This window comes from Emys orbicularis, chromosome 2 (genome assembly GCF_028017835.1).
Source record: "Emys orbicularis isolate rEmyOrb1 chromosome 2, rEmyOrb1.hap1, whole genome shotgun sequence".
Lineage (NCBI taxonomy): Eukaryota > Metazoa > Chordata > Testudines > Emydidae > Emys > Emys orbicularis.
The window spans coordinates 249,254,838-249,270,059 of NC_088684.1; positions in this window are offsets into that span (position 1 = coordinate 249,254,838).

A 15,222-nucleotide genomic window follows, 5' to 3' on the forward strand; every position below is an offset into this window, starting at 1 on the left:
GGCTGCACACCTGCTTGTTAGGACAGGGAGGTGGCAGATGCCTGTTGCAGCAGCTCCATGCTATGGCTACTCATCATGTTCCCTTATTGCCTGGGCCTTAGAAAAAATAGCAGTTTGCACATGCACGGTAGAGACTTGTTAGCATTTGGCAGCTAAACTCCCTAAAGAGTCAATCCGCACTGACCCAGGGCTGCAGGAACGAGGCAGGACTTTCGCTATAATTACTGCTCCTGATGGGATTTAATGGCACCAGACACAAGAACTGAGAGCAGAGAAACGTTCTCCTGTGCTCCCAATGGTTCTCCCCTCTTCTTGCACTCAGACAGAATGGAAGAGGATGCAACCTGACTGAAATGTAGAGAGGATAAGTGTTCACTGTGGGTTGGGGGTCAGAGAGAGTAGATTGGGTCAAGGAGCCTAGGGGGTAGGGAAGAAAGAGGCAGGACTGGCACAGTTACAGGCTGGAGGACACGGGGCAGAAAGGTCTGTGCCCACTAGAGAACAATTTTTCAGAACCTGTGACTGAACTCACTATTCCTGAGTCTCAATATTGCTCTGCTGTCAGCAAATATCTGTGAAACCCTGTGGCAAAGTGTGCCTCTCATCTTCTTCTAGATGATTACAACCTACTACTGCTATCAGTTACTCCATTAGCTCAAGTGGCAGAGGACTGTGCTGTGGATCTAAAGGTTCCAAAACTGCTGATGACCTACGTGGGTATCAATATGATTCCACATGATAGAATTATTATTTTTTAAAAACCTAGTAAATTACATACAACGCAAAAGTATCACATTGGTAGAGACAATTGATTTCACTGTCTCAGACTGTTACTAATACAGCCATTGGCCAATAAATAATAAGAACGGCCACACTGGATCAGACCAAAGGTCTATCTAGCCCAGTATCCTGCTTTCTGACAGTGGCCAAAGCCAGGTGCTTCAGAGGGAATGAACAGATCAGGGAATCATCAAGTGATCCATCCCCTGTCCCCCATTCCCAGCTTCTGGCAAAGAGAGGCTAGGGACACCATCCCTGTCCATCCTGGGTAATAGCCATTGATGGACCGATCCTCCATGAACTTATCTAGTTCTTTTTTGAACCCTGTCATAGTCTTGGCCTTCACAACATCCTCTGGCAAAGAGTTCCACAGGTTGGCTGTGAGTTGTGTGAAGAGCAACAGAGGGTCCTGTGGCACCTTTAAGACTAACAGAAGTACTTCTGTTAGTCTTAAAGGTGCCACAGGACCCTCTGTTGCTTTTTACAGATTCAGACTAACACGGCTACCACTCTGAGAGTTGTGTGAAGAAATACTTCCTTTTGTTTGTTTTAAACCTGCTGCCTATTAAAGGTGTGACTCCCTCTTAGGCTAAGTGGTTTGTGATTGTGAGCAAACTAATGTGGAGATATTCTGGTTAGAGTGAGTGCAGTAAAGACATCTGTAATGGATGCATTGTAGTAGAAATATGTTAAAGTGAACCCAAGCACTGTTTGTATTTCCCTAACCTACTTGAATAGACTACACGCAACAGCCACTGTACCAGCACCAACTAGATGGGAATCATCCATACAAAGAATACCGGATAAAGATCTAGTAAAGATAATTTTGTTGGTTAGCATTGTTTCTCTGTGTTTTCTTTTACACTTTGTTTGTTATACTTAAGTGATTCATCCTAGGATTTTCTTTACAAATGCTCACATATACCATATACTCATTTTTAAATACACACTTTCCAGAGCAATTGATGTTCCAAACCAATTGTCACATATACTCCTAAATAAGTGATTTCACCAAGCAGGCAGGCTTTTTTTTTTAATGTTTCCTTCTGTGCTGTAATTTTCCTGATTTTATAGACAGAGGTAGCAGGGGACGAAAGCTAGTTATTGACAACCGTTTATTGCATGGTTCTCCTCTCCTCAATCATTAAGAAATCCAAGTCATGTTCTCACATATAAAATGCATGAGCTCTCCTCTGACACTCCAATAAATAAATGACTACTTTCTGTTAACCTCTAGGAAGTGAATTGGAGTCCGCAAGTATTAACTGAGGTGAAGTATGTTTATTTGCTTAGCTTGCCCACTTCATGTTCCTTATTCCTAGCTGTCAAATATCTCTGATTCATGGGAAGTCTGATAGAAAAAACGGAAAATAGGTGGCTGCTGTTAGCTTGTTAAGGAAAGATGAAATTGAATCTGTGAGGTGAGTAAGGAATTGAGGACTCTGTCCCTGTATATTTTTCTGTGACCATTATGCTAATGTCTGCAGTTATAAGTCTCTGAAGATCCAGGGGGGGAAAAAGTTCAGAAATTACAGATTTTTTTCTGACACTCTGGCACTTTTATTGAATGATAAAAACATTCATCTGGGGCAAAATGTTCCCCTCTCCCCTTGTCTGTCTTGTTTCTTTTGAGTGCAATTTCTACAGGGCAGTAGCTACCTCTTACTGTGTGTATGTACAGTGCCTAACCCTATGGGACTTCACTCTCAGTTGAGGCCCGTGGGTGCTTCTCTGATGCAAGTAATGACGGCTGTACTGACTAATCTCTCACCTAAGGAAAGAGAAGGAGACGAAGAATTTTAAAAAGGAGAGGGGCGCATATTGAGACAAAGTTGGCATTTATAAAACCAGAGCCAAAATTCATACAACTGTGGTCACCTCTATTTTCTTTGCTTAACTCCAGCTCTTTGTTCGTATTTTCCTCTATCGCTCAGCAGATTCTGTGCTGCACAAATGAACCGGCTAGTCAATTCGGCAAGCAGCATCTTTTTAATGCACCTGGGCAACGGGAACCAAAAGCACTTACTGTGCTGCTTTGTACTAAATATGTCATGAAGAGCCAAAACATTCAAAAAGTGTAGACTTTTCTTGCTCTTTTGAGTCCTGATTCTGCAAGGTGCAGAGCACCCTCAATCACCATTCCATACTGCAGCAATTGTGGGCACCTGGAACCTTGCAGAAGCCGGCCCTCAGTGTCTAAAAATTAGGACTAGAAAATAGAATGGAAAGAAACAAAAAAGCAGGCTCAGCTAGGGGGTGAACGTACAGACTCATAGCTGATTAGAGCGGTGACACTTGAGAAGCAGGCTGTTAAAAAGATCAATACATGGCCTCGACTGTTTAATGATCCACTCTTCAGTCCACCAAGACGGAAGGATATGAGAAGCTGACACCTGAAAATCAAACTAAAGAATAAATCAAAACTAAGGTTAAAGCTCTTATATGTGCATAATAAAAATAAAAAGTAAGTTCTGACATGTAGACTAGTGCTTTTCATCCCCTATGATCCCAAAGTATTTTACAAATAGTATTTCTTTCAAAAATGCATGGAAATGCACATAAGCAGCTGATTCTATTCTAGTCCCTATATTTTGCTTATCACCATGACATTTCATTCTCCACTCACACTAAGTTAATCACCAGTGTGACTCCACTGACTTCAGTGAAATTACCGCTTATTCTCAGTAGCATAAGAGTATAATTAGGCCCAATATGTCCATAAATGTGGGCAGTTGTCTATAAATCCATGATTTTTGGACATTGGGGGATTTTGGTGTGTGAGAAGATGGGTGAGTTGGCTGCGATAAGAAACAGTTAAATTTCACTGCAAAGTTACACCTTGGGATGAACAGGCGTTAGGAGACAACATTGAAGAAGAACCCATGAAAAAGAAACCAATGGACTCTTAGCTAATTTCCTAGCGGCTTCTCCTCAGGATTAAAAAAATATAGTTAATTAGAGGAGATAGATTGATTTAGAAAGGGAAAGTATCCAGTATAGGAACTCGTGTATTCAAACTTTCATTGTTATCCCAATAGATACAGTGCTCTTGAGAATTCTACGTATACATCCAAGGGAAGAGTCTGGAAGGACGGAATTCAGAGACTGCCTTTGTATCATTTCATCCAGGCTCACATAGACAGAGCTAGTTAATGAACAATAATACACCTCTACCTCGATATAACGCTGTCCTTGGGAGCCAAAAAATCTTACCGTGTTATAGGTGAAACCACGTTATATCGAACTTGCTTTGATCCACCAGAGTGCGCAGCCCCGCCCCACCCCCGGAGCACTGCTTTACCACTTTATATCCGAATTCGTGTTATATCGGGTCACGTTATATTGGGGTAGAGGTGTATTTTGACCTAACTTTCACAGGTGCTAAGCACCCACAACTGTCATTGGCCTCAGTGGGAGTTGAGTGTTCCACACTTCTGAAAATGAAATTATTCTCCATCATTTGATCTGTTTGCAGAGGTGTTAAAATATCTGGAGCCAAATTCACTGCTAATCTAACTCCATTGTTCCATGATAGCTAAAATGATATTGTGCACTTAAATGGCCAAACTAACTGCTGGCATAGCTGGACACAACTCCATTGATTTCAGTTAATTTTCTATTTGACTAGGTGGAAAAATCCAGGGATTTTAAGTGGCCCACTAAATAGTAGTTATTTTAGCCAAATGTCTGATTTACTTTAACAACGTTTTTTAAGTATTGATAATGTGATGTGTTAACATAAATTGATACATTTGCTGTACATTGCAGCACAAGTTAAAGGGTAGGTATTACAAACTATGTTCAAACATGAATCATCAGGTGCTCTGATAGAGTAAAAAAAAAGGCAAATAAATGTTACAATACATACAGTCTGTCTTTCCATACACGTATTTATACTATGTTTGTGAAAATAAGAATGGTCAAACTGGTTTGGATAAAATATTCTAGTCTATACAGCTTCTTATATCACCTTAATCACCGCAGTGTCATTAATACTTCCAGCAGTACATTAGGTCAAGTGAATAGTATGTCATGTGAGGTTCGTTCTTTCTCTCATCCTACCCAAATACTGAGTGTTTATTGTCATTTTTTGGGGGGGATACAATCCAGATAAGTGACAGGTTGTCACTGCCTGCCCTGTAACCCTGGGCACCACACAATGTTTTGCTGTTGTAGCTCCCAACCTGGGCTGCTCACAAATAGCCTAACAACATGCAGGTCACACACTGAATGTCTGTGTATAGCTGCAGCCCTGGCCCAGGAGCTCTGACCCCAGCAGCCCGCCAGCAACACTCCAGTCACACTCTGGCTTCCACCAGCCTTGGTTACTACTTGCAGAGTGGCCCCAACACACTCAGAGTCCCAATTTCCCCCCAAAATGTGTGTTCTGCACTGTCCAGCCCTCTCCTGGACAGTTCAGAGATTAGAGGCCCATTGTCCCTGTAAAGGGTCAATATTCAACAGTTTGCAACTTTAACCGGACTTACCAAACAGTTCAGTTTAAACACAGCACTGGATTAGTTTTGATTAAAAAATAAAACAAGTTTATTTAACCACAAAGATAGATTTTAAGTGAATTCAAGTGTCCAATACTAAGTCAGAAATGGTTACAAGAAAAAAAATGCTGTCTAGTACCAAACTTAACAAGCTAGACTTGGTTCAAGGTGAAATCCTTACCATATGTTCCCAGCAACAAGGCTGACCGAATCCACAGTTCAGGATCAACCCCCAAGTCAAAGGGCTGGTTCCTTTGTCATCTTAGTTGTACAACAGAAAGATAGGGAGAGGGAGAGATGCCTTTGGGGTGCTTTTGTCCCTCACTTTTATAGTCCAATAACCCTTTGAAGTGGATTCTTCAGAGGATTAGCCCTTAAAGCACAGTTTATTTAAACAGTAAAGAAGATGACATGGAGTCTGGTGGCGAAGGTGGCTCCATGCTCTTTCTTCTCTCCTGTATATGCTGAAATGCAGATTTGCCTTGTGTCCTGCCATTTCCCCCTCTTGCTGTCTCAAGGACCCTGTATACCACTTATATGGAAATTGAGGTAAACACACATTCCTTTGTTTAGGACAGACCTGTTTAACAGCTTTTGCCTAGTCAGGCTGCATGGGTTTGAGCATGTGCTAACAACGTGCGAATTCATACCTTTACATATAATGTTGTTCCATACATTTCAACATATTAACCAGTAAGTTATTAGTTCTCAAATGATACCCCACAAGGCATATTTTGTACAAGATTATTAAAAGAATATGTACACTGGTGCTTTCGGTCACACACATATATATGAACACCTAGTGTACAGCAAACAGAGGCGTCAATTTACTGTGTCCCATCCTGATCCAGCTGGAGTGCATCCAAATATACCAGGGAACTTTTAGTGGGATGCAGCAGGGCCCACACGCACAGCTAGTGTGTGGCAGGCTAGTGTGAGGTAGATTTACACTCCAGCTTGTCACACACTAACTGTTCCTATAGACAAGCCCTGACTGACCTCAACCTTTGCCTAAACCTAGAAGCTGAATCAAATCTTTGAGGTTCAAAAAAATGTGAAGAAGGTTGCTTTTTTGTCTTCAAGGTCATGTTGAGGATTTCCTGTATCTGAAAAGTTAACTGTCATAGGCATCAGCATAGTAAATAGTAGATTGGCTGTACCTAATTTGTTGTTTGGTTGCCTTACAAGTATCTATATTCCTTTTTGGTCTCTAAACCTCAGAGGACTATCTCCCACTTGTGCTGTTTATTGTTATTCATTAGAACATAACATAAGAACATAAGCACGGCCGTACCGGCTCAGACCAAAGGTCCATCTAGCCCAGTATCCTGTCTACCGACAGTTGCCAATGCCAGGTGCCCCAGAGGGAGTGGACCAACAGGCAATGATCTCTCTCCTACCATCCATCTCCATCCTCTGACAAACAGAGGCTAGGGACACCATTCCTTACCCATCCTGGCTAATAGCCATTAATAGACTTAAACACCATGAATGTATCCAGTTCTCTTTTAAATGCTGTTATAGTCCTAGCCTTCACAACCTCCTGAGGTAAGGAGTTCCACAAATTGACTGTGCGCTGCGTGAAGAAGTACTTCCTTGTATTTGTTTTAAACCTGCTGCCTATTAATTTCATTTGGTGACCCCTAGTTCTTGTATTATGGGAATAAGTAAATAACTTTTCCTTATCCACTTTCTCCACATCACTCATGATTTTATATACCTCTATCATATCCCCCCTTAGTCTCCTCTTTTCCAAGCTAAAGAGTCCTAGCCTCTTTAATCTCTCCTCATATGGGACCCATTCCAAACCCCTAATCATTTTAGTTGCCCTTTTCTGAACCTTTTCTAGTGCCAGTATATCTTTTTTTTAGATGAGGAGACCACATCTGTATGCAGTATTCGAGATGTGGGCGTACCATCGATTTATATAAGGGCAATAATATATTCTCAGTCTTATTCTCTATCCCCTTTTTAATGATCCCTAACATCCTGTTTGCTTTTTTGACCGCCTCTGCACACTGCACGGACATCTTCAGAGAACTATCCACGATGACTCCAAGATCTTTTTCCTGACTCGTTGTAGCTAAATTAGCCCCCATCATATTGTATGTATAGTTGGGGTTATTTTTTCCAATGTGCATTACTTTACATTTATCCACATTAAATTTCATTTGCCATTTTGTTGCCCAATCACTTAGTTTTGTGAGATCTTTTTGAAGTTCATCACAGTCTGCTTTGGTCTTAACTATCTTGAGCAGTTTAGTATCATCTGCAAACTTTGCCACCTCACTGTTTACCCCTTTTTCCAGATCATTTATAAAGAAGTTGAATAGGATTGGTCTGAGGACTGACCCTTGGGGAACACCACTAGTTACCCCTCTCCATTCTGAGAATTTACCATTAATTCCTACCCTTTGTTCCCGGTCTTTTAACCAGTTCTCAATCCATGAAAGGACCTTCCCTTTTATCCCATGACAACTTTCTTTACTTAAGAGCCTTTGGTGAGGGACCTTGTCAAAGGCTTTCTGGAAATCTAAGTACACTATGTCCACTGGATCCCCATTGTCCACATGTTTGTTGACCCCTTCAAAGAACTCTAATAGATTAGTAAGATACGATTTCCCTTTACAGAAACCATGTTGACTATTGCTCAACAGTTTATGTTTTTCTATGTGTCTGACAATTTTATTCTTAACTATTGTTTCGACTAATTTGCCCGGTACCGACATTAGACTTACCAGTCTGTAATTGCCGGGATCACCTCTAGAGCCCTTTTTAAATATTGGCATTACATTAGCTAACTTCCAGTCATTGGGTACAGAAGCCGATTTAAAGGACAGGTTACAAACCTTAGTTAATAGTTCCGCAACTTCACATTTGAGTTCTTTCAGAACTCTTGGGTGAATGCCATCTGGTCCCGGTGACTTGTTAATGTTAAGTTTATCAATTAATTCCAAAACCTCCTCTAGTCACACTTCAATCTGTGACAGTTCCTCAGATTTGTGACCTACAAAAGCTGGCTCAGGTTTGGGAATCTCCTAACAGGGACACAAAATTCACTCACTTAAAGAGCATGATTTAACTCACTAATCAGCACAACATTATACAATTGTTTTATTTTAGAAGCCCATCATTGGCACTGAAGTGGAGCTATATGGATCTAATCCATTGTCTGCTGAAGTCTACGAGAGTCATTGCCTTCAAATGAGCTTTCACTCAGGCCCTGTATCAGCAGGGAAAAAAGAAAAAAAAACTAATTGAAACAGAGCCAAACTGTGATTACTTCCACTACATCATTGCCATAATGAACAGAAGCATTTTGCCAGCAATATCCTTCAGAATCAAAATATATGAATTGCTACCATAGAAGAACGTGTAGGAGAGCAGTTAGCATTTTCTGTTTACCCCGACAATCAATATGAAACAATGATGATGAAACCCTTTTGTAAAGAATTTGGACTATCACCTCTTTCCAACCAAATAGATCCAAAGAAACATTTTCAGAATATATTTAAGCAGGACGACAACAAGAAACTCCCAAGTGTAGTGGGATAATTCGTTTTCTTTTTATACAGAATTATCCTTTATTTTTGTTTCTTCCAAAGATTTCTGTTGACTACAGGGGACTCAGGCCCTAGTGCGCATGCACTTCCTGATGGTCTCCTCTGCCGGCACCTTACCACTGAGTTCATAACTAGGTAGCTCACTCTGAATGGACACCAGCAACATTCTCGGAGCTGGGTGCTACTCCAGGGTAAGTACCACCTTCCCTTTTGTTTCCCCATCAGTTTGGCAAGAAGGAATACAATATTTATTCCCAAGCATTAGCCTCCTGTTTGTAACACAGAACAGCAAGTGACCTTATGTACTGTTCTAAAATATGAGAATGAAATTAGGTTTGTTTAGCTGAAGACTTATTTTGCTACTTGTCAAATTTACATTCATCATCAGAATTGATGCAATAGTTTGAACATTACATAGATAGGCTGTAGAGTATGGCACACAAAGCCATTCTCTCTGACTCATTTAAATAATTATTTTTCAAATGCTAAACTAGCATGAAAATGCACAAAATATTTTCTACAGGCCCAGTAGTAGAAAGATTATTTTTCTACCTAACATTGGAGCAGCAAATGTTTGGCATGCAGTTATTAAAGGAAAATTAGCTGCCTATCAGGAACAAATTCTTAACAATTATATCCTTTTTGCTATTGAATAGTCTTCGGGGGCATCGGTGGAAGCTCCATCATTACAATTTTTCAAATGTGGCTGGATGAAAAAAAATGCTGTAGGGAAATATCCCACTTTGCAAGGAGATGAACTGGATGATCTAATAACTCTTTTCCACCTTCTAACTTCCATGGATGTTGAACTTTGAGTTATTTCCTATGACTAGGGCTCCGTGTTTGTCACATGTTTGATATGTTTGACTCTGCAGCCAGTCTCTGGGGCCGCCCTGGAGCCGGCTGCATTGGCTGCTGCTCAGGCGGTCCTCATGCAGCTAGCCCTGGGAACTCCTGAGCAGTGGTCCCTGGGTGGCCGGAGCAGCCACTGCGGGGAGGCCTCAGGTAGCGGTTCCTGGGTGGCCGAAGCAGCCACTACTCAGCAGCCCCCAGCAGCTGGTGCTGCTGGCGCGCCCCCCCCCCCCCAGCAGTAGCACCCCGGAGGCTCCCACAGTGGCGGCCCCTTCAGAGCACCCCCCCAGGCAGAGGCTCCAAAAGATTTAGTCAGGGGTATTTATAATATAAGTCATGGGCAGGTCACGGGCCGTGAATTTTTGTTTATTGCTCGTGACCTGTTCATGACTTTTACTAAAAGTACCTGTGACTAAATCGTAGCCTTAACTATGACTTCACAAAAATTTCCTGTTATATAGAATTCCTCTGAAATTTCAGCATTGCCACTTGCATCTGAAAGTTTGCAAAACTGGATAAACTTCCATAACATGGATGGTACAAACTCATATTAGGGAAAGAGTATGTAGCAAGAGAAATTGTTTGTCTTGTGTTTTTAGATTATAAATTCTTTGGGCGGGGCTGTCTTCTCTTCCATGTCTGTACAGTGCCTAGCATAATGGAGCTCTACTCCTGGTTGGAGCATTTAGGTAGTACCAGAATGTAAATAAATACATTAATAACAATAAAAGCAAGGATAAGGGAAAGAGTAGCACACACAGCTAGAGGTGTGAGAGGACTGGTCAGAATGAAAAATGTGAACACCTTTCATTAGACAGAAAATATCAAGGGGTGTTCCTAGGTATACATGTTATGAACGCACAGTCTACATCTTTCCATTTTCATCTCCTTCAGTGGTCATTGTTCCCATTGTGTCTTTGTTTTCCTCTGAATCTCCCCTTCCAATACCATATCAGATTCACCTTGAGCATTGCTACTGCTACTTGCCTTCACATTCATATTGCTGATGACTCAGAACTTAAAAGGAAAATACCACACACACACACACCCCTTTAAGGCTTTAAGGAGATTTTTTTCATTGCTGATAGAAATAACTTCCAATAAGAAAAGTGAGCAAACACTACACTTGTGTGGAATATAGGTTACTTTGGGACTAAGATGAGGTACAACTGAGAAGTGTGGGAGTCTGAAGAAGTTGTGATAGTGTATCATCTACCTGTAAATAGTTTACTTAAGGCTTTGTCTATTTCAAGAACTTCGGATACCTCATGGAAAACTCAGAAGAATCCATCTGGTAGACATCTCTTCTAGAGCTCATGACAAAGTCCCAAACTTTTAATGGAGATTGAACCACAGTTACAGACTCCCTATCTTCTTATGGAACTAAATCAAAAGGAGCCCTTTGCAGCTTCAGTATCTAATTCCTGTGTGTGACACTAATGAGGAACAAGCAATTCAATCTCAATGCTTTGGTCATGTGCCTTCAAGAGCCATTTTGAGAGTGAATGCCCATATGATGCAGCCACAAGGGATTATAAATAGAGCATTTCCATTATTTTAGACCACAGTGCAATAGAGGTCAGGTTAAAATCAAATTGGACTGTACAGAAAACACTACTAAAAACTATGGTTTTGGCATTGCAGGAAGAAACTTACAAATAAGAGGTAAAATATACTGTATAAACGTACAAACTCTCACCTTCAAGAATTCAGCAGCTGCAAAGTCAAAGTAATGGAAGGGCAAGAGAGATGGCCACACAATGTTCCTATTCTACCTCCTCCCCTTTTCTTTAGAAAACCCAGGCAGTTTTTCCAATCATGATCTACCAGCTACTTCCAATTGGTTAAACTTCTTCCACCCTGGAGATCTGCTCCTTGGTGCTAGGTGCTGAAGGAACCCTGTCATTTCATGGAATGAAAGGGTCTATCATAGCTGGTTGGAGTTGTGACCCCTTTACCAATGTCAACTTTAACTGCTCCATAGTAGAGTCAGTCTCTGAAATAATGAAAGCTACTGTTCTCTTAAGTATAAACAACATATTTTGCTATTAAACTGTTAATGTTTCGCCTTTTTCTCACAGTCTCATAAGGACTTCGTTGCATCCGACGAAGTGGGCATTCACCCACGAAAGCTTATGCTCCAATACATCTGTTAGTCTTAAAGGTGCCACAGGACTCTCTGTTGCTTTTTACAGATCCTGACTAACACGGCTACCCTTCTGATACTAGTCTCATAAGGATTTTTCTCAAATAAGAAAATTATACTTAAAATTGGAAAAAAGATTCTGTATTTCCCTGTTCATTCTTAATGACCAAGGAGCCTGAGTTGTTTGAAATTCTATAAATTCTATAAATTTTATAGATATAATCTCTGCTATTTAAGAGTTAATTTCTTCCTGCCATTTATGCCCCACCAGAATCAATAATGCTATCAGACATTTTGGTGGAAATGGAATATAACAAATAGTGGTTTATGACCAAAGAAGAGAACATGCAGATAGAGCATATTGTTAATTATTATTATTATTATTATTAAAGGAAAAGCATGTGTTCTTACTCTTTTAGTAAAAAGGACAACTATATTATAGAATCATAGAATCATAGGACTGGAAGGGACCTCAAGAGGTCATCTAGTCCAGTCCCCTGCACCCATGGCAGGTCTAAGTATTATCTTCTAGACCATCCTTGACAGGTGTTTGTCTAACCTGCTCTTAAAAATCTCCAATGATGGAGATTCCACAACCTCCCTAGGCAATTTATTCCAGTGCTTAACCACTCTGACAGTTAGGAAGTTTTTCCTAATGTCCAACCTAAAGCCCGCTTGCTGCAATTTAAGCCCATTGCTTCTTGTCCTATCCTCACAGGGTAAGGAGAACAATTTTTCTCTCTCCTCTTGTAGCAACCTTTTTATGTACTTGAAAACTGTTATCATGTCCTCTCTGTCTTCTCTTCTCCAGACTAAACAAACCCAATTTTTCCATCTTCTCTCATAGATCATGTTTTCTAGTACTTTAATCATTTTTGTTGCTCTTCTCTGGACTTTCTCCAATTTGTCCATATCTTTCCTGCAATGTGGGACCCAGAACTGGACACAATACTCCAGTTGAGGCCTAATCAGTGTGGAGTAGAGCAGAAGAATTACTTGTGTCTTGCTTACAACACTCCTGCTAATACATCCCAGCATGATGTTTGCTTTTTTTGCAACAGTGCTACACTGTTGACTCATATTTAGCCTGTGATTCACTATGACCCCCAGATCCCTTTCCGCAATACTCCTTCCTAGGCAGTCATTTCCCATTTTGCATGTTTTCAACTGATTGTTCCTTCCTAAATGGAGTACTTAGCATTTGTCCTTATTGAATTTCATCCTATTTACTTCAGACCATTTCTCCAGTTTGTCCAGATCATTTTGAATTTTAATCCTATCCTCCAAAGCACTTGCAACCCCTCCCAACTTGGTATCATCTGCAAACTTTATAAGTGTACTCTCTATGCCATTATCTAAATCATCGACAAAGATATTGAACAGAACCAGACCCAGAACTAATCCCTGCAGGACCGCACTTGTTATGTCCTTCCAGCATGACTGTGAACCACTGATGATAACTCTCTGGGAACAATTTTCCAACCAGTTATACACCCACTTCATAGTAGTTCCATCTAGGTTGTATTTCCCTAGTTTGTTTATGAGCCGGTCATGCGAGACAGTATCAAAAGCCTTACTAAAGTCAAGATATACGACATATTGCTTCCCCCCCATCTGCAAGGCTTGTTACGCTGTCAAAGAAAGCTGCTAGGTTGGTTTGACATAATTTCTTCTTGACAAATCTATGTTGACTGTTACTTATCACCTTATTTATCTTCTAGGTCTTTGCAAATTGATTGCTTAATTATTTGCTCCATTATCTTTATGGGCCTATGATGTACAAACAGCATAAACAGCCTTGCATTTCTAAATGGACTATTTCAAAAAGTTTCAGTGAAGCATCAACAACTTGCTCATGAAATAAGATTTCGCAGCAGGATCCACAAAACTTTACCATTACCATTACAGTACTATAAAAATTAAATAGGGCTTTAAAAAAGCGGGGTTGGGAGTACAAAGCTCAGCTTATTTGCCTTTTTTTTTTTTAATTTGCAAAATTAAGGTTACCCTCAAAAATCACATTTTTTGCCAAGTTCCCCAGCAACATCTTATTTACAATATTTTAATATGCAAAGGGAACGAGAGATTCCTGGTGGAGAGGAGAAAACGGGCCCATTCTGAAAGGCTAGGGGGGGGTTTGATTAATATGACCAAGTGATATATTACAGTGGTGCTGCCAGCAGCAGGTTCAATTTAAGCCATTCTCCGCCTTCTGTTTACTCAAGAGTGCTGAACATAAAGGCAGCTATTTAATAAACAGGGTTTGAAATATGCTGGGTAAAGTCCACACAGGAAAGCACACTCTGTCCTAATAGGCTAAAAGGGGTTATCTTCAGCCATCCACATTATAAAAATATTCTCGAGGCTCCAGCACAGCCACAATTATAGTTGTGTCAGTCTTTCCATTGTCACAACACCCAGGGGCTTAGAACTAGGACAGAAAAATACCGTTTTTCCTTGATGGTCTACTTTTTTGAGGTGTGCACACTTAGTTACTGGTATTGGACTGTATTACTGTCCTTTGTACTGCCAGAGGAGTTCTTTTTATTTTCAAAGGGCCAAAGACTGAAGTCCTTATTCATTTCCCCCCCTCAGTCCTCATTTGGGCAGACTCCCGTGGAAGTGATTTCTGAACTCAGGGTAATAAGTAAACAAACTGAATAAACAAAAGCTGATGGTGCATTGTGTTATAATTTGCCCTGAGAGAGAAGCACACCGCCGCCCTGTTCCAGGTGCAGACCAGGAAGCTGAATTGTGACTCAGAGTTGCAATTCATTCCCTGGTTCTCTCCTTGCTCCAGGAAAGAAGTAATCCACTGTGAGTATAGGAACAAGTATAGCCTTAGCTTCCCCCTTTCCTACTATGTCAGCCAGTGGAGCTGTGCCAGTGCAAAGGAGGAACTAATTTGCCACAGAGCCAACACCTTGTGGGGCGAGACAGGGAAGGGAGGCAGAACCAAAGCTGTTCACGCCCCACCCACCTGCATGGGAAGGGAATAATGGCCCTGCAGAGGGTGGTCCATGGAACCATGCTGTGGCTCAACCCTGCTGTAGGAGACAAGGAGGTGTAGGGCAAGAGATAATCTTTCCCTGATTAAGGACATAACGATTTGATCCATGATAGAATAGGCAGTTTTTAGCTCTGAATTATATTAAAATGTCTCTTTTCTTTGCTGTTTTAAGTCATTTTTAGTCCTTGTAGAATGATGTTATTTACTCAAACAAGCAAAGGCTCTGGGAACTAATAGCAGAATTCATTTCTAGTATAAATAATATTGTATGTGGAAGTTATTTGTTTGAACGTGCACTCAGTAAATTTACTTTTCCTTTTTTTCCCTCTAGGAAATTAAATAATGAAATGCAAAAACTAGGGGCCAAACCCAGTT